The 20480-nt window shown below is 38.7% G+C and overlaps 1 protein-coding gene and 1 pseudogene across 3 annotated transcripts in view; both read left to right on the forward strand.

The window, feature by feature from the left end:
• Positions 1 to 20480, forward strand: part of LOC149043919 (ephrin type-B receptor 1-like) — a 92710-nt gene that overhangs the window by 295 nt on the left and 71935 nt on the right. The window lies entirely within an intron of this gene.
• On the forward strand, positions 6270 to 20442 carry LOC149043920 (uncharacterized; annotated as a pseudogene). Its single transcript, XR_016187812.1, has 17 exons — positions 6270 to 6957; positions 7767 to 7910; positions 9173 to 9276; positions 9634 to 9698; positions 9794 to 9990; positions 11208 to 11315; positions 12154 to 12172; positions 12629 to 12668; positions 13959 to 14232; positions 15501 to 15611; positions 15717 to 15907; positions 16060 to 16180; positions 16302 to 16374; positions 16652 to 16692; positions 16994 to 17089; positions 17399 to 17499; positions 19717 to 20442. The product of XR_016187812.1 is annotated as an uncharacterized LOC149043920 (transcript).

Genomic DNA, 20480 nt, shown 5'->3' on the forward strand with positions numbered 1-20480 from the left:
CCACAATTAATTGTTATATGGCTTCGGTAAATCCTGAACTTCGTGCGACTCTGACCAAACGCCTGAAACAGAGTCGAACTTCTCCTTGCCACACTTGTGAGCGTTATGTAAGCTACCCGTGTTAAATGAAAGAAGTAGAATGTTATTAAAGGCGGTTACATTTCTTCTCTCCGTTTATCACTGGAAGGCGAGGTCAGAGCGCCCTTCACGAATCGATGTTATAACTGTTGTGTATTCTAGACGATGGACTTTGACTAAATACTCAATCTTTGAGAAGGGCGTTTCAGTTGATACTTCAACCTTTCCCAGCGTAAATTAGGGTAATTTAGATATCATGCGAATTTGGAGCTTAATAAGCTCGAAGGATCAACGTAAATGACCTATTTTTGAGGCAGCATCAACTTTCTCTACTTCTTATGTTTCATATGTCTGGATACAGACCAGATATTTTTAGGCTGTTATGTATTTCGCTTCAAAACAACTTTAACTGGATTTCCGCCAAGTGATTAATATGAAACTGAAATACAGTTCCATTCACGTAATATATAGATTTCGTCAAGCCTAAAAGCGGAGCTCTTTTTAGTCACATGCAGTATTTGATGTCAGTATCAGTTGCAATTATATTCTTTTAAGCGTGACTAATAATTTCGGTTGGGGAAAATGAGCCAAAATTAAAGGAGAGGGTAACTAAACGACTTCGAGTAAAGACATCCCCAGACGATGAGAATTGTGGTTTCGTAGAACAATACGCAGAATTGTATGGGCTTCTCATATATCTTCTCTTGAAGTTGCAAGGCATGACCGCTTGCTCAATTGTTTTTTCCTTAGCGTTCAACTTCCTTTGATAGGCGTAGGAAATTAATAAGAAGAATCGCTTTTAACTGTCCTCTGGCTGGAAATACAGGACTTCTCTTTGAGATTTTTTCTGTCATTAATTTGATAATATCTGCCGGAATTGCATTTAATGTCAGTGTCTTCAAACCAACTGTCCATGATCTTCGCTACTGAAAAACGAAAGTTTTCTGTCATGTTTCTCGCGCTGCGAAATTTTGACTTAAAGGAAGACAAGCTAGAAATAGAATATCATAATTAAAACTTGATGATGAAGAGAGACTTAAAATTTGTCCACGAAGATATTTGTAGAAACCTTGGAAAAAAAATAGGATTTCATTTGTACATAACAGAAATCAATTCAAATTATCGATCAAGTTTTTTCCTTTAGTTTTAAAGTTGATGTTGTTATTAGCCACAATAATGAGGTTGAAAAGTTCCAGATGGTATTCTCTCATGTTTGCAAATAAATGATTTTTATGGAAGGTGGAGTTGTGCAACATATTAACACGGAACACAACAATAAATTTTATTGATCTGTAAAAAGTTCTCATTTGACCATCTACTAGCAAATACTTGTTATATATTTCACCCCAACCATTTCCCACAACTTGTAGACGAGATAACTAGTCATGGAACTGGAAAATTTGCAGCATATCTACCATGTTTGTAATGCCATGTCCAGAATAAGGTAACAAGATTAAGGGGTGTGTATGTGGAAATAGGCTCGGTTGTACGTGTCATTCATTTGCTAATCGCCCCAGTTGCCAAAGTTTGGATGAAGTTAGGCTGTCAGGGCAAAGGTCTGAGGATTTTAGGGGGCCAGCAGATTTAGGAAATATTCACAAGGGAAGAAACTTGTCTATGCCGAGAAACTATCATTGTACAGAGCCATACTTGTGCTCATGTGTAATTAATCCTCTTCCTACCAGTGTTGTTAAGGAGTGCTTGGATGAACTGTTACCCGCTATATCGTCCAGTGTAAATCTCTCCCTCGAACAGGGTCATTTCCCTGATGCGTGGAAAGGGGCGCTGGTCAAGTCCAAGCTCAAAAAATCTGGTCTGGAACTTGATGAGAAGAAATATCGACCTGTAAGTAACCTCCAATTCTTGTCAAAGCTTGCAGAGAAAGCAGTTGCCCAACAAGCAGTTTCTCGTGTTATGGCATGCGGGCTTTTCCCTGCGCTACAATCGGCTTATCGGCAGCACCGAGACGGCGTCACTTCGTGTTCAAAATGACATCTTACTTAATATGAACAGATAACATGTATCGTTATTGGCCTTCCTTGACTTGGGCTCTGCATTCGATATGATCGATCACACGGTATTGCTTCGGCGTCTTGAGGATAAGTTTGTATTTTGTAGAACTGCATTGGAGTTCGTACCTGTCGGGCAGATTCCAACAGGTTGTAATAGACGGTGCAACTTCTGACAAGTTCGACATCGACTTTGGTTTACCGCAGGGTTCCTGCATCGGTCTATCATTGTTTTCCATCTACGCGAGTCAATTGTTCGACATTGTCACTCAACACATACCCACAGTGCATTGCTATGCCGACGACACGAAGCTGTATCTGGCTTTTCGACAGGGGGATCGTGCCACTCAACATTCGGCTGTTGCTGCATTGGAGGCTTGTATACAAGATGTACGGGAGTGGGTGATCAAAGATAAGCTCAAGATCAACGACGATAAGTCGGAGTTCATTCTTATTGGCACTCAAGCGCAGTCAAAGAAGATGGATATTGACAACTTGGCTGTAGGAGACTCTTGTATATCCCCCAGTACAGACGCAATCAGAAACTTGGGTGCATGGTTTGATGCCAACTTTACAATGAGTACGCACGTTACAAAAACTTGCAAAACAGGTTTCTTTTACCTCCATAATATCAGCAGGATAAGAAAATTCTTAGCTCAAGGAATCACGGAGAATTTAATACATGGGTTTGACGAGCCGCCCTTAAACTATTGTAATTCTCTATTGTATGGATTACCTAATTGTCTTATATCTAAAATGCAACGCGTTCAAAATGTTGCCGCAAGACTGGTGTATAGAGCATTTAGATATTGTCACATTAGCCCCTTGTTAACGGAACTTCACTGGTTAAATTTTAAGCATAGAATTAACTTTAAGATAATCCTTATAGCCTATAAGGCTATTTATGGAGCAGCAGCAGAATATATTAGGAGGTCTCTCTCAACAGAACTCCAAATATGGACTACGATCTAATAACACAATCCTACTAACATCATTAGCTACAATAACCTTGCCAACTCTTGGTGACCGTGCGTTTGCTGCTGCTGCCCCTCGTCTTTGGAACTCCTTGCCAATAGATATGAGTGGAGCACAGTCTTAATACTTCCAACAAAAAGCTCAAGACTCATCTTTTTAGGATCGCATCTTTAAATTAGCATTTTACATTTTAAAACTATTACTAGCTTTTTATAACTTTTAGCTTATCACATAGTTTCGTATTGATTTGTTTTTAGATATTTTGACTGTAAATCGCATTTTAAAAACGTATGTTGAATTTGCGCTGTATAAATAAAGATATTATTGAAATTAGAAGATCCTCGCAGCTAAGAACACTACTGAAACTAGTAGTTGTAAGTAGGACCTGAAAAAAATTTCAGGCCCGTACGGGATTTGAACCCATGACCTCTGCGATACCGGTGCAGCGCTCTACCAATTGAGCTAACAAGCCAACTGGGAGCTGGTCAATGAATTGGGTACAAATAAACATCCGAGTGAATGAAGATTTAGATATATGAAAATTCACATATTTGCACTGCGGTGGTTGTTGTTCATTGACTAGCTCCCAGTTGGCTTGTTAGCTCAATTGGTAGAGCGCTCCACCGGTATCGCAGAGGTCATGGGTTCAAATCCCGTACGAGCCTGAAATTTTTTTCAGGTCCTACTTACAACTACTAGTTTCAGTAGTGTTCTTAGCTGCGAGGATCTTCTAATTTCATCTTTCCACCGCAGTGCAAATATGTGAATTTTCATATATCTAAATCTTCATTCACTCGGATGTTTATTTGTACCCAATTCATTGACCAGCTCCCAGTTGGCTTGTTAGCTCAATTGGTAGAGCGCTGCACCGGTATCGCAGAGGTCATGGGTTCAAATCCCGTACGGGCCTGAAATTTTTTTCAGGTCCTACTTACAGCTACTAGTTTCAGTAGTGTTCTTAGCTGCGAGGATCTTCTAATTTCATCTTTCCACCGCAGCGCAAATATGTGAATTTTAATATATCTAAATATATTATTATTAGCATTATGGTCGCCATGTTGTGACGTCACGTGGTTATCAAATCTGATAATCATCCCGGACTGATGGTTTACAAACTGGAAAACTTCGGCAGGTCGAATTTAACACTTTTGCCTGAAGCTTTTTAATGTTAATGCAGAATCTGAAAGTGAAATGTTCAGTGAGATCCGGCCGAATCGTGGCTTATAAAAACACTCAAACTTTTTCACATGACAATTAGAAAACAAACGGTTCAAAGCGTTTGTTTTCTGACTGAACGACAGCCGATTCACAGGAACATGAAGATTGTTCGAGGTGACAGCGCTCTAAAACTCGGCTGCTGTGACTGAGAAGGCCTGCCACTAGAGGCATCAAAGTGCGGCCGACGTAATTTCTGAGGCTTGCTTCCTTGCGATGTCACCTGAGATTGCCTTGATGAGCGTGATGGACCACAGCACTATGGCAGTCGTTCTGACACTGTCATGATTTGTATAAACTTTAACAGCTATTCAAGTTTGGTTGTATTTTTCATCATTCCTGTTTGATTCTGTTTTGTTTTTAAACACGAAATTATTCATACTATACGAGTGTCAGCTGAGGTTGAAGTTTTATTGCCGTGCGTAATCTTACGATCTAACTGAGCTTTACAATTTTAAAAACTCCGACAGTCCATTAAGTTTTTTCTTTAGTGATTTTCGTCTCCGCTCACGTTATTGCAATGTTAATTACCGCGCTTGACATGTTTACAAACTTTTGTTTGGTTCTTCTTTTGCTACTTGCCGGCTCGCTTGTTCCGAAATGTACTTTCAGTGAACGAAAAAAGCTATATAGAGAAGTTCGAGCTGATGAACAGACATTGTACAAATTAGCAGATAGCGTGACAGATTTTGTTCAGCTCCGTGTTTTGTACTCTGATAAAACACGCTCTTCCAACCAATGATAGTGGGTGTTATATCCGAACTTTATTACTAAATAGGTTATAACATTCCTCTGCAGAAACTCTTTTGGAGGAACCGACTGGACCAGACTGTTGGTACTGGACTATCTTTACAGAAAGTAAAGGCGAAGCAGGGGTGAGTTACTTGATTTTGATAGCCCATGTCGTAAAAACGTGTATTATCAAACATTAACTTTGTCGCTATCTAGTACATCTATACATATTTTGTAATAGTAATCTCCGCTTATCAAGGAAATCAAGGTAGAAGTGAAAAAAATTGAAAAATGAAGATGATGGGCGGTTGAAATCCAAATAAATGTGGACAGGGGATTTTTTGAGAGAAAATATGAGCCCAGAGAAACCAGCACATGCCCAGGTGATGTACAGTAGGTGGTTTAAAACCATCTCAAGCCTCTACGTTACTCACACCAATGATAATTTCCCATCGATTTGGTCCAGGCATGTATTGTATTTTTAGTTAAGATAAGACACATCTTATATGCAAAAAAATTGAGCTGAAGAAAAAAATAGTCACCTAGAATAAGAGAGTTTTGACTTACCTTAGGACCTATAATCATATCAATCAAGAAGCAAATAAGAAACATTTTCCTTTATTTGTTATGGTATTGGAAAGAAATATTTATAAGAGCAATAGAGAATGTTTTTCATGTTTTTATACTCTCATCTCAACACTCGATTTCCTTTTCAGATCTGTTGTGTCAATTTTTCAACAAATTAGCACTTGAACTAATTCTTTAGGATGAACTTGATTAAACTCATTTTAAACAGTAGTAATATAAACTAGATAACTGATGTTTTTCCACTCTTCATCTTGCACAATTTCAGTATCCTTCTTCCCATCCTCCAATAAACTATAACTTCCTATAACTTTACTTAGCATTTCAATAACGGAGAGCCAATTATTAGTCAGTGGCAATCAGAATTATTCATCATTTCAAAGAGATCAAAGCCTAAATGTATGAAACAGTCAAGTTTTTGGTAAATATCGCATGAAAAAGCACGCACGCTGTAAAATAATGCCATTTGGAGTTTATCATAATATGTAATTTGATAATTAGATTTTGTTATTCTAGAAATACTGATTCATGTTGAACATAGTTAAGGGATCAGCCCATCTAATAATGCTCCATACTTGCCTGGCATACGAGTAGAAATTTTCAGTATAGAGTACTTTCAGTACATTTATGTTTTGCACAGACCGTCACTTTTGAAGTGAGTATTTTACTCCTTAACGATTGACCAATAATCGGATTTTTATACTCTTGCAGGGGAATCATCCTTCAACTGGCTCGTTAACTTATACAGTCTACGATATTTCTAACAATAAAGAGGAACCAGAGAACTGGTTAATGACAGAGTTCATTAACATCAAGTATGCTGCACGGCTCGATGTTGAAGTGACCTATAGCCTCCGTAACTGCCTCTTAGCTGACGTGGGGCCATTCTGCAGAACAAACTTCTCCCTGTATTCTTATCACACTGATTACAAATTATATCCAGATCCAAATCCACAAAATTTCCACAAAGAAACTGTTATAACTCCAAAAACTCTATCTGCACCTCGGGAGCACGCAACAAACATATTTTATGGGTCAGTTTTAATAAAAGCAAAGGGAATTTATTTAGCGTTATTAGACCAAGGAAGCTGCCTGAGAATAACAAAATTTGTTGTGAGATATCGTTTCTGCTCTGAAACGTTCCCTTCCAAAATGGTTAGATTTTCAAGAACAGTTGCTCCAGCAAATGACAGCAATTTAACCAAACAAGAAGGAGAATGTACAGATCCTAACTCGATTACGAAAAACAACAAAAAGTTATTTGGCGTGTGCCTTAGTAATGGGGAGTGGAACATAAGAGATAACTTAGCCTGCCTTTGCAGTTATGGCTATGAATTGACGAATGGATCTTTCACATGCAAAGGTTAGTGCTGCACTTAAAATCTGGATTTGCCTCCGAAGCGTTGGGTCCAAAATTTAATCATTTAAATGGTTAAACATCTAAATGACCACCCCGTTTATTCATGGTTTGATAAAAGCTTAGAGAAGCTTTGATGCATAACTTACATGAAAATGGACCGTTTGGTCATACATCACATGTTCATATAAATTCAAGCGGTGGACGAAGATAAATAAATCTGTATTTATGAAAAGTGCAGCTGTGCAGGGAGATAAGTTGAATTTCGACCTGGGCTACGAAGAAAAAAATGCAAATTTTCGAATTCATAAAAAAATACAAGTCTTCCAATTCATAAATCCTGCCCCCCCCCCCCCCCACCCCCCCATTTGTCAATTTTTGTTGGTCGATTCTTCATTTCCTTTTTTGGTTTTGCAAAAATGCGGGGTGTTGATTTTAGCGTCTTCGTTTTCGGGTCTTTGTTTTCATGTCTTGGTATTTAGGTCTGAAAACCCCAGGTTAGAGGTTGCATTAAATTTATAGACGCATGTTATTAAAAAACCTGAATGACGGTCATTATGAGAGTCGTAAGGAGTGAAGACAAAAAGAATTGTCTGGGTAACCAAGCCTCTGCTGATGACTATTGCCAAGGTTATCAAAATGTGTCTCAGATTCTGTCATAGAGAGTAGTCATTTGCATGGCAGTAATTTTTTGCCTAAAAAGCACGTTAGAGGGTCATTATATTGATGTGTTCTGAACAGGAGAATATCAATTGATATTCTTTTGGCTCTGAAGGAAAGGCATGTTGATGAAATTTTACATTGTTTCATTTTAGAGTGTCAGAGAGGCTTCTATAAGGATTCTGTTGGTAATGCAAAATGTGTACCTTGTCCTGCAAATTCAGCATCTAATACTGGCAGAGCTGGTTGCACGTGTAAAGAAGGTTACAGCAGATCATCTAATATGGCAGATTGTGAAGGTATACATATATATATATATTAGTGTTTGGTCTTTTCCTAATCATTATCGATTAATAAGAGTCCTAAGGCCTAAAGAGGATCATTTCGATTTTGTCTATGAAAATTCAAAATGTTCAAAGGAACAAAAGGCTCTCCAGTGTTACGTTCTACTTAATGCTTAAAACATCGATCAGGATATATGCATAATTCCTCCCACCACCAACACAACAACAGCATAGTCCGTTTTGGCTATGAGAGAAGTCTATTTCCTAGAATAATAAAATTGGAGCGAACGAGGAAGCGAAATCTCTCTGCCACCTCACCTGAAAGGCCTTAACAAGAAACGGGTGGGTAGGCGAGAAAAACAACACCACTTGATTAAACGCTGTTCATGCTACGAGAGCACTAACAAAACTGAAACCAGGTACTATAACCGATAAAGAATAGACAAAGATGTGTCGCGTGGCATGTGGCAATTAATCGCTTTGCGCAATACCTCCTAAAGAGGGAATATTGACCAACGGTTCGGTCAAAGGTAATATCCTGCCATCATGATCGAACGAGCTTGGTCAATAAATGATCTATTGTATCGGGTAAAAATATTTCGTTTTGATAAGAAACAAACTGTGTTTGTAGCACAATAAACCCGCGAGGGTTTTTTATGTTTTCTTTGTTATGACTCTCTTCTGCCGTTTTTTGCGACTTCATCGCCGAAATTGCCCAAAAATAACCGCTCCATGTACTTCTTCCTCTTGCGCAGGGTCAAAGACAACAATCCCTAACGGTTTCGGTAGCCAGTCAGAACAAGGGACTCGCCTCATATTACTTATGGGTGCTGCCAGCGATATGAAAAATGTGTTGTGATAAAGTAAGCTACATTTATCATGCGTGTAAATGTCAGAAAGAAACCAGACTAGTGTAGCTAAGGACCTCTTTTGATAGAAAATCATGCCCAAATTATTCTTGTAGAAGCTCCTATAGAGGTGAAAGGGCATGCTTCCCCTTGAAACTTTGAAAAGTACAGTCCTTTTTGATACCAATTTGCAGCATATTAAGATTATATTCAATTGAAAATTTTCTTGGATAACCTGATTGTTACATATTTAACCCCCCAGTGAAAGCGGTTGGCTCTTAGTCCCTGTTTACATTCTAGATAATGGTATTTACTTTGCTATTTGCGGGAAATGAAATGTTAATCATGATATGTAATGAAGTCACAAAATATCAACAAGTCTACGTTTCTGTGTGTCTAATTGCAGTGTCTTTTTATTCACATGTACAGTCATAATAAAAGTACTGATTAACATAACCATGGTCATCACCAGTGAAAGTTGTATTGATGGGAAATACGACATATTGTCATTACTGACTAGACTCAAGGAAGTGGTAACCATTTTTTTAGAGCAATATTTCTATTTATATCTTTATTTCTTTCTTATATTTCTGCCGTTGCACATCGTACAGTTAAAATTTTAGTTTTGGCTTTCGTTCGATAATGGCTGGCTATCAAAAGAAATAGAGACTTATTTTAATGAACTAAAAAATTCCAAATGAGCCTGTTAAGGACTTGCACGGGCATGCTATGAACGTTTATAAAAGAGGTTTTTCATTACAAACTGGTAATATTCTAAATTTTTTTGTCGATGAACATTCATATGTTTATCTGATTGTGTGCTGGTGTTTAAGTTGCCTGATGAACTCCTCGAACTCCTGTCCAGTTTCACTTTTCTGTTCCTTCTGTAGATGGAAGAGGCTTTTGCTTGGAGATTTGTAGGTTTCAAAAGTGTGCTCTTGAAAAGTAGCATCAGGTTTGTAAATTGCCTGGATCAGCAAATGAATTATAATTTTCCGGTTTCTAAAGCACTCCATCCTCTAATGACCCACGTCTTTTGTTTTAATCAAGGTGTGAAAGTACAACTGTTTACCTTGCAATGATCTTCGATTCCAAAGCAAAAGAGCAAGATGCTATAGTCGTACTTCGTAATGCTTCCAGAGATGGGAAGCTTGGAGACTTCACCGTGAGTGCTATAAAAAGGACAAGATTGGAAATTGACTTCGAAACTGGAACTACTGAAGCAGGCACAATAACTCCACCTGGCAGTAGGTTTTAATCCTTCGATACAAACATTATAGTTGATTGATAGCAGAAATCTTAGTCCATGATATGCTTCAATTGGAGTGGTTAATCATGGAATGAGATTTAATCACTTTCAAGCGAAACACACTCACACATTATGCACGCTGCACAAGTATGTTCAGCATCTATTTGGAACATTCTTCTTGTTTATGGTATCCATGTTGATGTACTTGGTTGTACTGATCTTTTAAAACATCATACATATACATCTTGAGGTTATTCATGTTATGAGTAATTATTGTAAATATAAGCTTCTAGATTTCTCCAGACTACTTAGTCATGCAGATTCGCATACCATAGAACTTTCCAGAACCTTTCATCAAGTCACGCATTTATTATGTAATACTTCTAAAAAGGTCTTATGTAAGCTTCTGGAATGTCGCAGAGCACTTTGTGAATATATATAAAGACTCACTTATGTAGTAGTAAGAGTAGTTGTTGTTGTCGGAGGGACGACTGTTTTGAAAGCCCTACCGAGAGAGAGTTACTGGGGAAAATTGCTCATTTCAAGGAACTTTGGCGACAGCAGTGAGATTGTGTCAGTCGTGAGATTGTGTCAGTGGTGTGCTAGGATATAGACTGTGGTGGGCTTAATTAAGTTTATTAACGATAAGTATTGTACTGCTTCTAGAAGTCGCTCCTTGTTAAGAACATTATTCGCTGTTTAATAAAGTAGTTAAGTTTGTGAGATTGATTCTGTCGGTTAGATTATACCGTTACATTCTGTATAACACCACAACAGCTAAGGGCTGCAGGGTGGGGAAGGGATAAACCCTTGGCTAGAGTGTGATAAAAAGAAACAGCAGCTCAAACAATAACTTGCGAGGCCTTTGTTTCTTAACTGCGATCTGAGAAGTAAAGGCTAAAGCAGTATTCCCTATGGGAGGAAAAACAATTGTAGTGCAGTTTATAACAAAGAACTTTCATTTGTTTTGTTGGCTCGTGATTCAAATTGCTTTTAAAACATCTTAAAGGGTAAGTAAGGGTATGGGTGGAAAAAATACCTGTAATTTAGTTCTCATACCCAGTTAAACCCCTTCTTCCAATTAATTTGTCATGAATTAAATAAAAAGTTATGTGTAGAAAAAGGCATCATGACTAAAACGGTTAAGCGGAGGATTGCCATAATTTAGTCTGAGGAGGCATATATTTCATATGTTGTTCAACTCTTGTATTCAAGGTGCCACAGGGATCACTGTTGGTGCAGTGGTTGGATCAATTGCCGCGCTGGCTGTTGCTGCTGGAATATTTGTCTTTTTCGTATGGAAGTGGAGAAAGAACTCAAATGGTAAGAGTAGTATTAATGCCAACTCTAGCTCTCAAGAAAAGTCGCGTAGTATCAAGCAGCTGAAAACAGTTTATGTTTTTTATAGCCTTTTTTAAAAATACGGTATGTCACTGGATTTCGAAACAGTTCTAATAAATCCCTTTAAAAAAAAGATATTGGTGTCCAACACCGTTATATTATAAAAGATGTAATGAAACTTTTTAACTGAAAATGAATACTCTCTAAACTTTTAAGATTCCCTGAAACAAAGGTGGCAAATTTGCGATGAAAGAAAATTAAAGAAAATACAACTCAAATCCACTGCAAATAACACCGAACAAAATTGAGTACGAGAAAGTGTCCACATCAATTTTCAGTGTCAAGGTTTAAGTCTGTGGAGGCCAGATTACCTGATATTGCGAAATAACGCGCAACGCGCGCGAATACCATAAAATGTAGTTTGAGAATCAGAAACAGTTACGTGGCACGCCGACCAGAGTATCACTGAAGCCTCTGAGTGTTTAGGTGAGGCTGGGTGAACACGGTAAATCTTCTCTATAATCTGTTGCCTTTATGAAATACACACATATCCAAAAATTCATGACCGTGATTATAGGTTCTCGTTTGATCGGGTTCTATAATTCTATGATTTCAATTATAACCCTAGACCTGATGACCACTTTCTATTGAAACTGACCATGTGTAAAATGAAATAAATGTCAGAAAACATCATTCTGCATTGCCTTTGAATTATTTGTTACTTTCTCTTAATATACTTTTCGAGCTGGTTTTTCTTTGCTATCTTCTCACTTTACGTTTTTCATGTTTTTCATACTTTTTGTCTTTTTTATCGTTCTAGAAATAATAAGAAGAGAGAGGTGAGATTTTTAGAACGATAAAGTATCGTCCAATTTCATGTTTTGTTTTTGATACCAATTGTAAACTGTATGCAACTGTGAATTTCAAGCATGGATTATGATAGTTACGCCTAGAGCAGGAGCTTCATCTAAAGTCAATTTCCCAGAGCATCCGTAACGTAATGTCGTTAAGACTACTCACCAGACCTTTTGAGAATGGACTATTCAGAGATAATTATCTTTCCTTAGAGCTAGTCCACTCAATGAAAGGCATAGATGCCTGGTTCCTAATCTTTATGAAACCTTTTTTGAGTCAGTGCAGCAGCGCAAAATGTGACATGTTGTCACTAATCCTTTCGAGACTAATACTTATAGAGTGCCTAAATGTGTGCTTTCCTAGCTGAACAAATCGTCAACGTGCTTCTTCCGATTGAACTCGGATGCGACCGAAAACGTGATTTTCTTTTTTACTTTTAGGACAAACAGAGATACAATCGAGGAAATAGAGAATGTTTTTGTAAGTCGCTTGAAGATTTAACTCTTAACCTTATTGTGGTACAATATTATATCATTTTTTTGTCAAGAGGGCACGGTAACGAATCCTTCAATCTGATTGGTTCTTAGCGCAGTCCGGATTTTCCTACCTCTGCCGATGGGCACAGTAACGCTTTCGTGGGTCGCAGAGTATATTCCTAGCTTCATTGCAATTTTTTTCATAAATGTATGTTGTTTTATCGGCTGGGCAGCATTTTTAAGCACGGACTTCGGTCACAATCTTAAGCCCTAAATTTATCAATAATTATTTGCTTCCTTGTTCTCAAATCAATTTGTTCGTTTGGATTACTGTTCCGAAGTTTGCATAGAAGTCTTTTAATTCACCGTTATCATCACGCAAATAGAAATGTTTTGCTTAAGCCTAAATCTTCAATTTATCTCCTTTACCTTTTACTCGCTGAGACATTGTTTAGTTTATGGAGGATCTTCCCATTATTACAAGCACCTTTGAGTTTAAGGAAAAAACGAAAATGTTATATACTAGCCTTGTTCGGTCCTTATTGGGAAAGCCTGTACCCTCTGTCTTGACAAAGAGCTTGAGGATAACATGTCTGTACTTTGACAGAGATTGGTGATCTAAGTTTACGTCGTTCTCCATTTCAATTGCGTAACTACCAAACAAAAAAACTTTTAATAACATGGCTGGAGCTTTATTCCCTTTCTTAAGTGCGATACGTTTTGTGTCTTTGAATAAAATTTACCTTGCTGACAAATTCGTTCAAATTTGATTAAATTATTTCTTACCAGCGGCGGTTTGTCTTTTATCTTCACTTATTCCGTGTTCGTATCTGTACCACCCTCGCTCTGCAATAATATTATTTTATAAAATGCTTCTCCAGTACATTGTACCACTCAGAGACGAGGCTAACACCACCACAAATCAGAACGATCATCAGTGTAATCTGTAGGAAACAGAAGAACAAAATTGAAAGTTTAATACGAGCCAGCACCTTTATATTATTATTTTTTAATTTTTTACTATCGCACTTCCAGTAGTAACTCCCAAAGAATGGAAGATAGTGCCATAAGTGGTCATGAAATTCCTACAGGAAACAGCTGAAGAAAATTTAAAATTTAATACGAGCCAGCACATTTTATTTTTCTACTTTTATATAATTATAATGATGATATTATGCAACACATTCGCAAGAAAACTTTGACATGAACCACGGAATGAAAAAGAAGGTAGATTTGAGAAACGTTCCACTGTAGCCTTAGTAAATGATTCCTTTTATTATTTTAAACTCAAAAGACTGAGCTTGAGATGGCGGAAGCTTCTCAAAGCCACCAGTATATGGCATTGGATGAGAGGAATCGGTCACCGGCGAACTGTCCACAACCGAGCCAGTCCGTCACTGAATACATCTCTACATATTCATCACCACGCTGTTGGGAGATTCCTACAGAGCATGTGACTCTAGAAAAGGTCGTTGGTAAAGGGGCTTTTGGTCAGGTTGCCAAGGCAACAGTCATAGGCCTCCATGGGAAACCAACGAAGACACTTGTGGCTGTTAAGATGTTGAAAGGTATCAAATACTTCAAATAATAGGATTTGTTTCAGTGAAATCCCAACGGTAGCACTCTTCTGGAAAGACTCAGCCTTAGGCAGGTAGCGTCAAGAGATTAAGCCTTCTTCTCGATCCTGAAGGTAGCAAGGCAAGCCTAATCTCCCCTCCCCCCAACCCTTCCTAAATGGGGAGAGTAAGGTTCATTTAGCAGTAGTACAATCAGCAGTCAACTAAACGTGACCTCAGTTAGTTGATCAGGATCGTGAGACAATTTAAAACCAGCTATCAAATAGACCATGGAGAAATATGGACGTGATCCTCGCAGTTATGAACACTATTAATGTAGTAGTGAAAATAACGCCATGGAAAAAATTCAGGCCTGTGCGGGCCTTATTTTCTCTTCTACTTAACTGGTGTTCATAACTGCGAGGATCGATTCCATAGTCAGATCGTTTCCTCAAACGTAGTTCACATGTATGATTTTCATATATTTACAGTCATTTATAGACCATGAATGAGTTGACCAGACCTGCGTAGTCGAGAAATGACACGACAAGCTTCTCACGTGGCCTCAGCATGAAACTTGCTGGTGCAGCGCCCTCTGATATCCGAAGTCGTACAATTTTCTTACAAATTTATCAGAAGAGCTATCTTTTCCTGCAAGAACATAGCGACAGAGACATTTATTTGTAGAGAATTAAATTCTCGCCGACAATCGACACTCCTCCCTCCCACCTTTTTAAAAGTAGCAAACCTCAAAGACTGTTTTTCCGAATTAAAATTAACATAAGGGTGGTCCCTTTCAACATTAAAGCTCAGCGGGAAAAGGAAAAAATGTCTCTGCTACGCGTATGCCGCTCAGCAATTGTTTTGTACAAATCTTAAGCTAATTAAATTCAATATCATTAAAGTATGGTCATACTGGTATAGCAATGGAATGAGGGGTTTTGTCATTGTATTTGTTGACTGAGAATAATGTTTGAAATTTATAGAAATTTATAGTTACTTGCGGAGTATTACAGTCCTAATTCAGTCCGTCTTATCGAGTTTTACACACGAGCTCCAAAGATAAACTTGTATAAGATATTTTATGACTATTACCATTTCATAACCTTGTGATTTTAGATAGGATGTTCAATCACTGAACAAAACGGAGCTCAAAGTTCGGAAGGAAATGTGTCACCTATTTTAGTTTAGCAAGTCAGAGAATATCAACTGATATTTTCTGAGGTACATTTACTGATATTGCTTGTAAAGGTAACAGCTGTCGGGTGATCATCTTGCAGATCACGCTCCTGAGTCGTACAGGAAGGACTTGTTGTCCGAACTTCGATTGATGAAGGAACTCGATGCTCATCCTCATGTTATTAAACTTCTGGGATGTGTCACGAAGTCTGGTAAATATGGAAAAGTATATATGTCTTAATCGCCCAAACAGCCAAAACAAAGAGCAGATTTAGTGCTTAATATAAGCATATTTTTATGTTTACCATATTTTACAGGGCCATTGATGGTGCTGATTGAATACGTTCCCTATGGAGATCTACTGGGATACCTCAGAAAGAGCCGTGGATTAAATGACACTTACTTCGAAGATCCGGATATCAAACCACAAACTAATCTGACGTCAGAGCAGCTGATGAAGTTTGCGTGGCAAGTTTCCGATGGAATGTCGTATTTGTCATCGATACCAGTAAGTAGGAACCCTATCTCTAGTTAGTGAAATGTTACTTTGGCATATGTTGCTGAAATCGGATATAGGTCATAACTTTTCATTCTTTTCGTTCAATTCTTCTGGACCCCCTCAATTCATTAACATTAATGATTTGATTTTATTTGTTGTAGATTATCCATCGCGACCTTGCAGCTCGTAATGTGTTAGTTGGAGAAGGAGAAACGTGCAAAGTGACAGACTTTGGTATGGCCAGAGATATCCATGAAGACAACATTTATCAACGGAAGTCTAAGGTACTAAATTAGTTCAGTTAGCTAAAGATCTGTTTACAGTCTACTATCTGTAAAGTCCGATTTATCCTTGATCATGATCTTTTCCTTAGCTATGCCAACGAGTTCTGTGTTTCTAATTTAAGGGCGTCTCCCTGTTAAATGGACTGCCACTGAGGCATTGCTGTACGGAAAATATTCTACAAAGAGTGATGTGTGAGTACAAGGGCTTCATAAGGTCCATAGGCAAACTGGAAAAAGTTATTGGATGTCTAATGTATGTTATGCGTTGCATTTGTTTTAAATTGATGTGGAGATGTGGAGGCATCGTATTAAGAAGGGGTGGTAACACCCTTTCTGGCTGTGAGTCATAAGTAACGGCCCAGGTCTCGCTCCTATAACAAGTCTATTGTGCTTCCCACGATATTTTGCCGAAGATGTCAGTACAGAAAAGAACGTTTATTTCTGCTAATGCATCTCGTTTGTTTTACAGGTGGAGCTACGGAGTTCTCCTCTATGAGATCTTCACGATTGGTAGGTCGCAAGATTGATAACCAGACCATTAATTTTAGCGTCAACGTGTCAACAAAAGTGGCTCTTGTGTTGACACGTGGTCATGAAGTAAGAAGGGTGAACCATACTCTGAGGAATTCAGTTTTGCCTTTGGGTTTTGTACCTGCCAGGCCACCTTAGATTGCATCAGCTGCTGAACTTATTCGAAAAGAAAAAAAAAACAAACAAGGAACAATGGTGCAGGAATTATATTGTAGAAATATATTTACAAGTGTCAGGCCCTTCTTGGAAAAGTTTATTGAGAGTACCCGCTTTATTTTAGGTGGTTCACCGTATCCAGGGAAGGATGGAAAAAAATGGCAAAGTTGCTGGAGGAGGGATACAGAATGCCTAAACCACAACATGTGGATGAGAAGTTGTATGAAAAGATTGTGTTGTTGTTGTTGTTGTTTTTTACGTCCCTACAGCGGTAACATTGATTTGAAAAGTTCTTCTTGTGAAAGTTGCATGTGCAGCTCAAAATTAAACCTGTTTTTCTTTCTGAATGAGCCTACTTAGGGGAAACATTGGAATGAGTCAGTGATCACGAGTTTGTCTCTTGTGGTCATTAAAGAAAGGAACAAGCTTTCCTACCTTATATTGCAATCATGATTTTGTGCCTAACAACATCCTAACTGAGGGCAGTAAGAACGAATAATGATATATCCTTGACTTCTTTGTGTTTCAGGTATGACATAGTGGCAAACTGTTGGGATGACGACCCTAACTTGAGAACCATCTTTTGAAAAGCTGAGGGAAGAACTCAAAGAGATGGAAAACCAGCACAAGGTAGATTTGTGGAGCTAATTTTGATCGTTTTAAGTTCCATCTGGCTTACGCAGGGTGACCTACAAACGCAGAATATCGTCTACTTCAAGGTAGCAGATTTTGGGTATTATAGTTTATTATGAAAATTACGGAAGTTTCGAAGCTCCTTTGCCTAAATTATGAGGTAACAATGATATACCAGGATTCCACCCAGTGTCCTTACACAAGTTCCAAAGCTTGTTCATAAAACACGGAAGGGGAGTGATGTTTTGTTTCATAGAATTCTCTGAATCCATCGATGAAGACCCAAAGTAAATGCGAATTTGTATCGAGTAAGTTCCAGTGTGGTGCTTCGAACCTTTCGTTGAGTCTTAAAAGAGGCACACTATGATATTCGTTAGCTTTTTCTTTATTTTTTTTCTGATATCGTAATTTAGAATCTACCACTGTCAAATGCATGTGATATTTGTGTGACCAAGGGGTGCTCGAGCGTTGCATGTCTCTTTTATTTTGATCATTTCCAAGTATATTCCATCATCAACATGCTCTTTACGAAGGACGAAAAGTCATTTAACCTTTATTTTTTTGGCAGGGGCTGATAAACTTAAGCAATTGCGACGATCGACTCTACGTTAATGTTGACGATCTAGCTGTGTAACCGATTGCATTCTTATGGAGTGAAGGATTAAGTGATAAGTCTTGCAGCCCTAGGAGTTCGTATGCTATTTTCTCTGTGTATTTGAATTTAAAATTTCATCCTTTGTTAATACAAAGCGAGCTGTTTAACAGCGAAGGGAGGAACATTATAACTTTCATTTAGTTTTATGTGTATCTTTTAGGATTTTTATCTTGAAAAGACATGGAATTTTTTAGTGATATAAATTAAAAATAATGTTCCAGAGTAAATATTTTGGTGTAAAATGTAAAAAAAAAATCGCTCCAATTGCGTATTCTTTTTTGGAAGCAAATCCAATGACAAAGTATGAAAAGATACATAGCATAGTGAACGTTAGAGATTTACTGTGAAGAGCCCGCTCTATCGATCAGAAAATTGCGCCACTAATGTCCTTTAGAGCGAAGTCTGGGGAGCCCGAATAAGCCCCCCGAATAAGCCCCAGGGAAACCGACATTCCTCTTCAAGGAAATGAACATCATTCGTTGAGGAATTTATAAGAATAATAAAGTTTTTATGACAAATTTATTTGACGGCTGTTTTTTGAATTGCACTCTAAATCGCAGGATTGTTAATGAAGGTAATGATCGGACACAGTTCTTTTCTTTTGTTATTTAAACAATTGCATTCCGCTCAAATTTTTTTACGTTAGGTTGATACATTTTCTGTGTTGTACAGCGTCGTAAAAATCAATGAATAGTGTCTGTTGGTGATCACGATAGGGCGTTGAAGTCTTAAGCGACATCACCTGTTAGGGAATCTCATTTCCACTCTGAACAAGTCAAGGGTAAACGGGTATTCTGGTTCGTGGCAAGAAGAACTGACTAAGCAAGATAAGACTGACCGTCACCGCCCGCTTAAGATTGCATATGGAAAAATGCAACTGCATTGCAATATAGTTTAATATAGATGAAGCCGATGAGGAACGCCAATCATAAGATAGTGGTCATTTTTGCTTATGCGAAGTATCGGAGCATCAGGAATACGTCATATTCTCTCTTTTAGCGAATTAACATCAGTTTTCGGGGAATTTATCGGAAAGTTTCAGTTGAAGTTATAACTACCATGAGGCTTTAAAGTTCTGAGCGGTATTCCTTTCTTGAAATCCCATTTTCACACTGACCAAATCAGGAATGAGCGAACTTTCTGCTTTGTAGTGAGAGGAACTCGACGATAGGGATTTTTTCCCCTGCCCTTTTCGACTGTGTATAGAAAATCTAGAGCTCTGTAATACTTATTTAAACGTGCCATGGGAGGAACGCCTATTGCAAGATGACTGCCGTTTTTTTCTCGTTTGTACAGCCCAAACCAAGGCCTCAGTTATTACCGAACCGCACAAACATCGTTGGCACGTTTGAAGTGTCACAAATAACGAAAGGGTTAAGTTGTACATCACACCTATGAGCTTTTACCCTCCCCTTACTTAGCATTTCAGCCCAGGCAGTGTGCGCATCCTGATTACGTTTCATTGTGGAAGCGTTATCAGAAAGTGAAAAGGCAGAAAGCGCAGCTTTTGACAAAACAATCCTTCAAAGTTAAGCTATATCTTTTTCCTTTAACTATAGTTTATCGTCTCCTTAGACTTCGAGCTCGACCAGAGAATTGGAAAGGCGGCTGCCACACTTGCACGCCTCACTACACGTGTGTGGTCCAACCCCATGCTCACAGAGAAGACCAAGATGGCAGTATACAGCGCTTGTGTCATCAGTACACTGCTATACGGCAGCGAGACATGGACGATGTACGCCAGACAAGAAAAACGCCTGAACACCTTCCACATGAGAAGCCTCCGCCGCATCCTGGGAATTTCGTGGCAAGACAAAGTCCCAAACACAGAGGTCTTGTCTCGTGCGGGCCTGCCAAGCATGTCAACCTTACTCAGGCAACGTAGACTCCGCTGGCTGGGCCACGTTCATCGCATGCCAGACGGCCGCATCCCCAAAGACTTACTGTATGGTGAACTAGCCACTGGAAGTAGACGCAGAGGACGCCCACAGCTGCGATACCGAGATGCTTTGAAGCGTGACATGAAGGCTGTAGGAATTGACACAGAGACCTGGGAAAATCTCGCCGCTGATCGGTCACAATGGAGAGGAGCCGTTACAAGGCACCTCAAAACAGGAGAAGAGAAGCTGACACAAGCTGCCACAAGGAGGCGGACCCGCAGAAAACTTCGTATCAGCAATGTCCAACAAACAGCATACACGTGCAGCACTTGCGGCAGGGACTGCCATTCACGCATTGGCCTTCACAGTCATAGTCGCAGATGCTCCAGCCAAACACACAATTAGGATGCTATACCCATGGTCGACCCTGACCGATGGAGGCC

Source organism: Pocillopora damicornis, chromosome 6, assembly GCF_964200805.1.
Source record: "Pocillopora damicornis chromosome 6, jaPocDami1.2, whole genome shotgun sequence".
NCBI lineage: Eukaryota > Metazoa > Cnidaria > Anthozoa > Scleractinia > Pocilloporidae > Pocillopora > Pocillopora damicornis.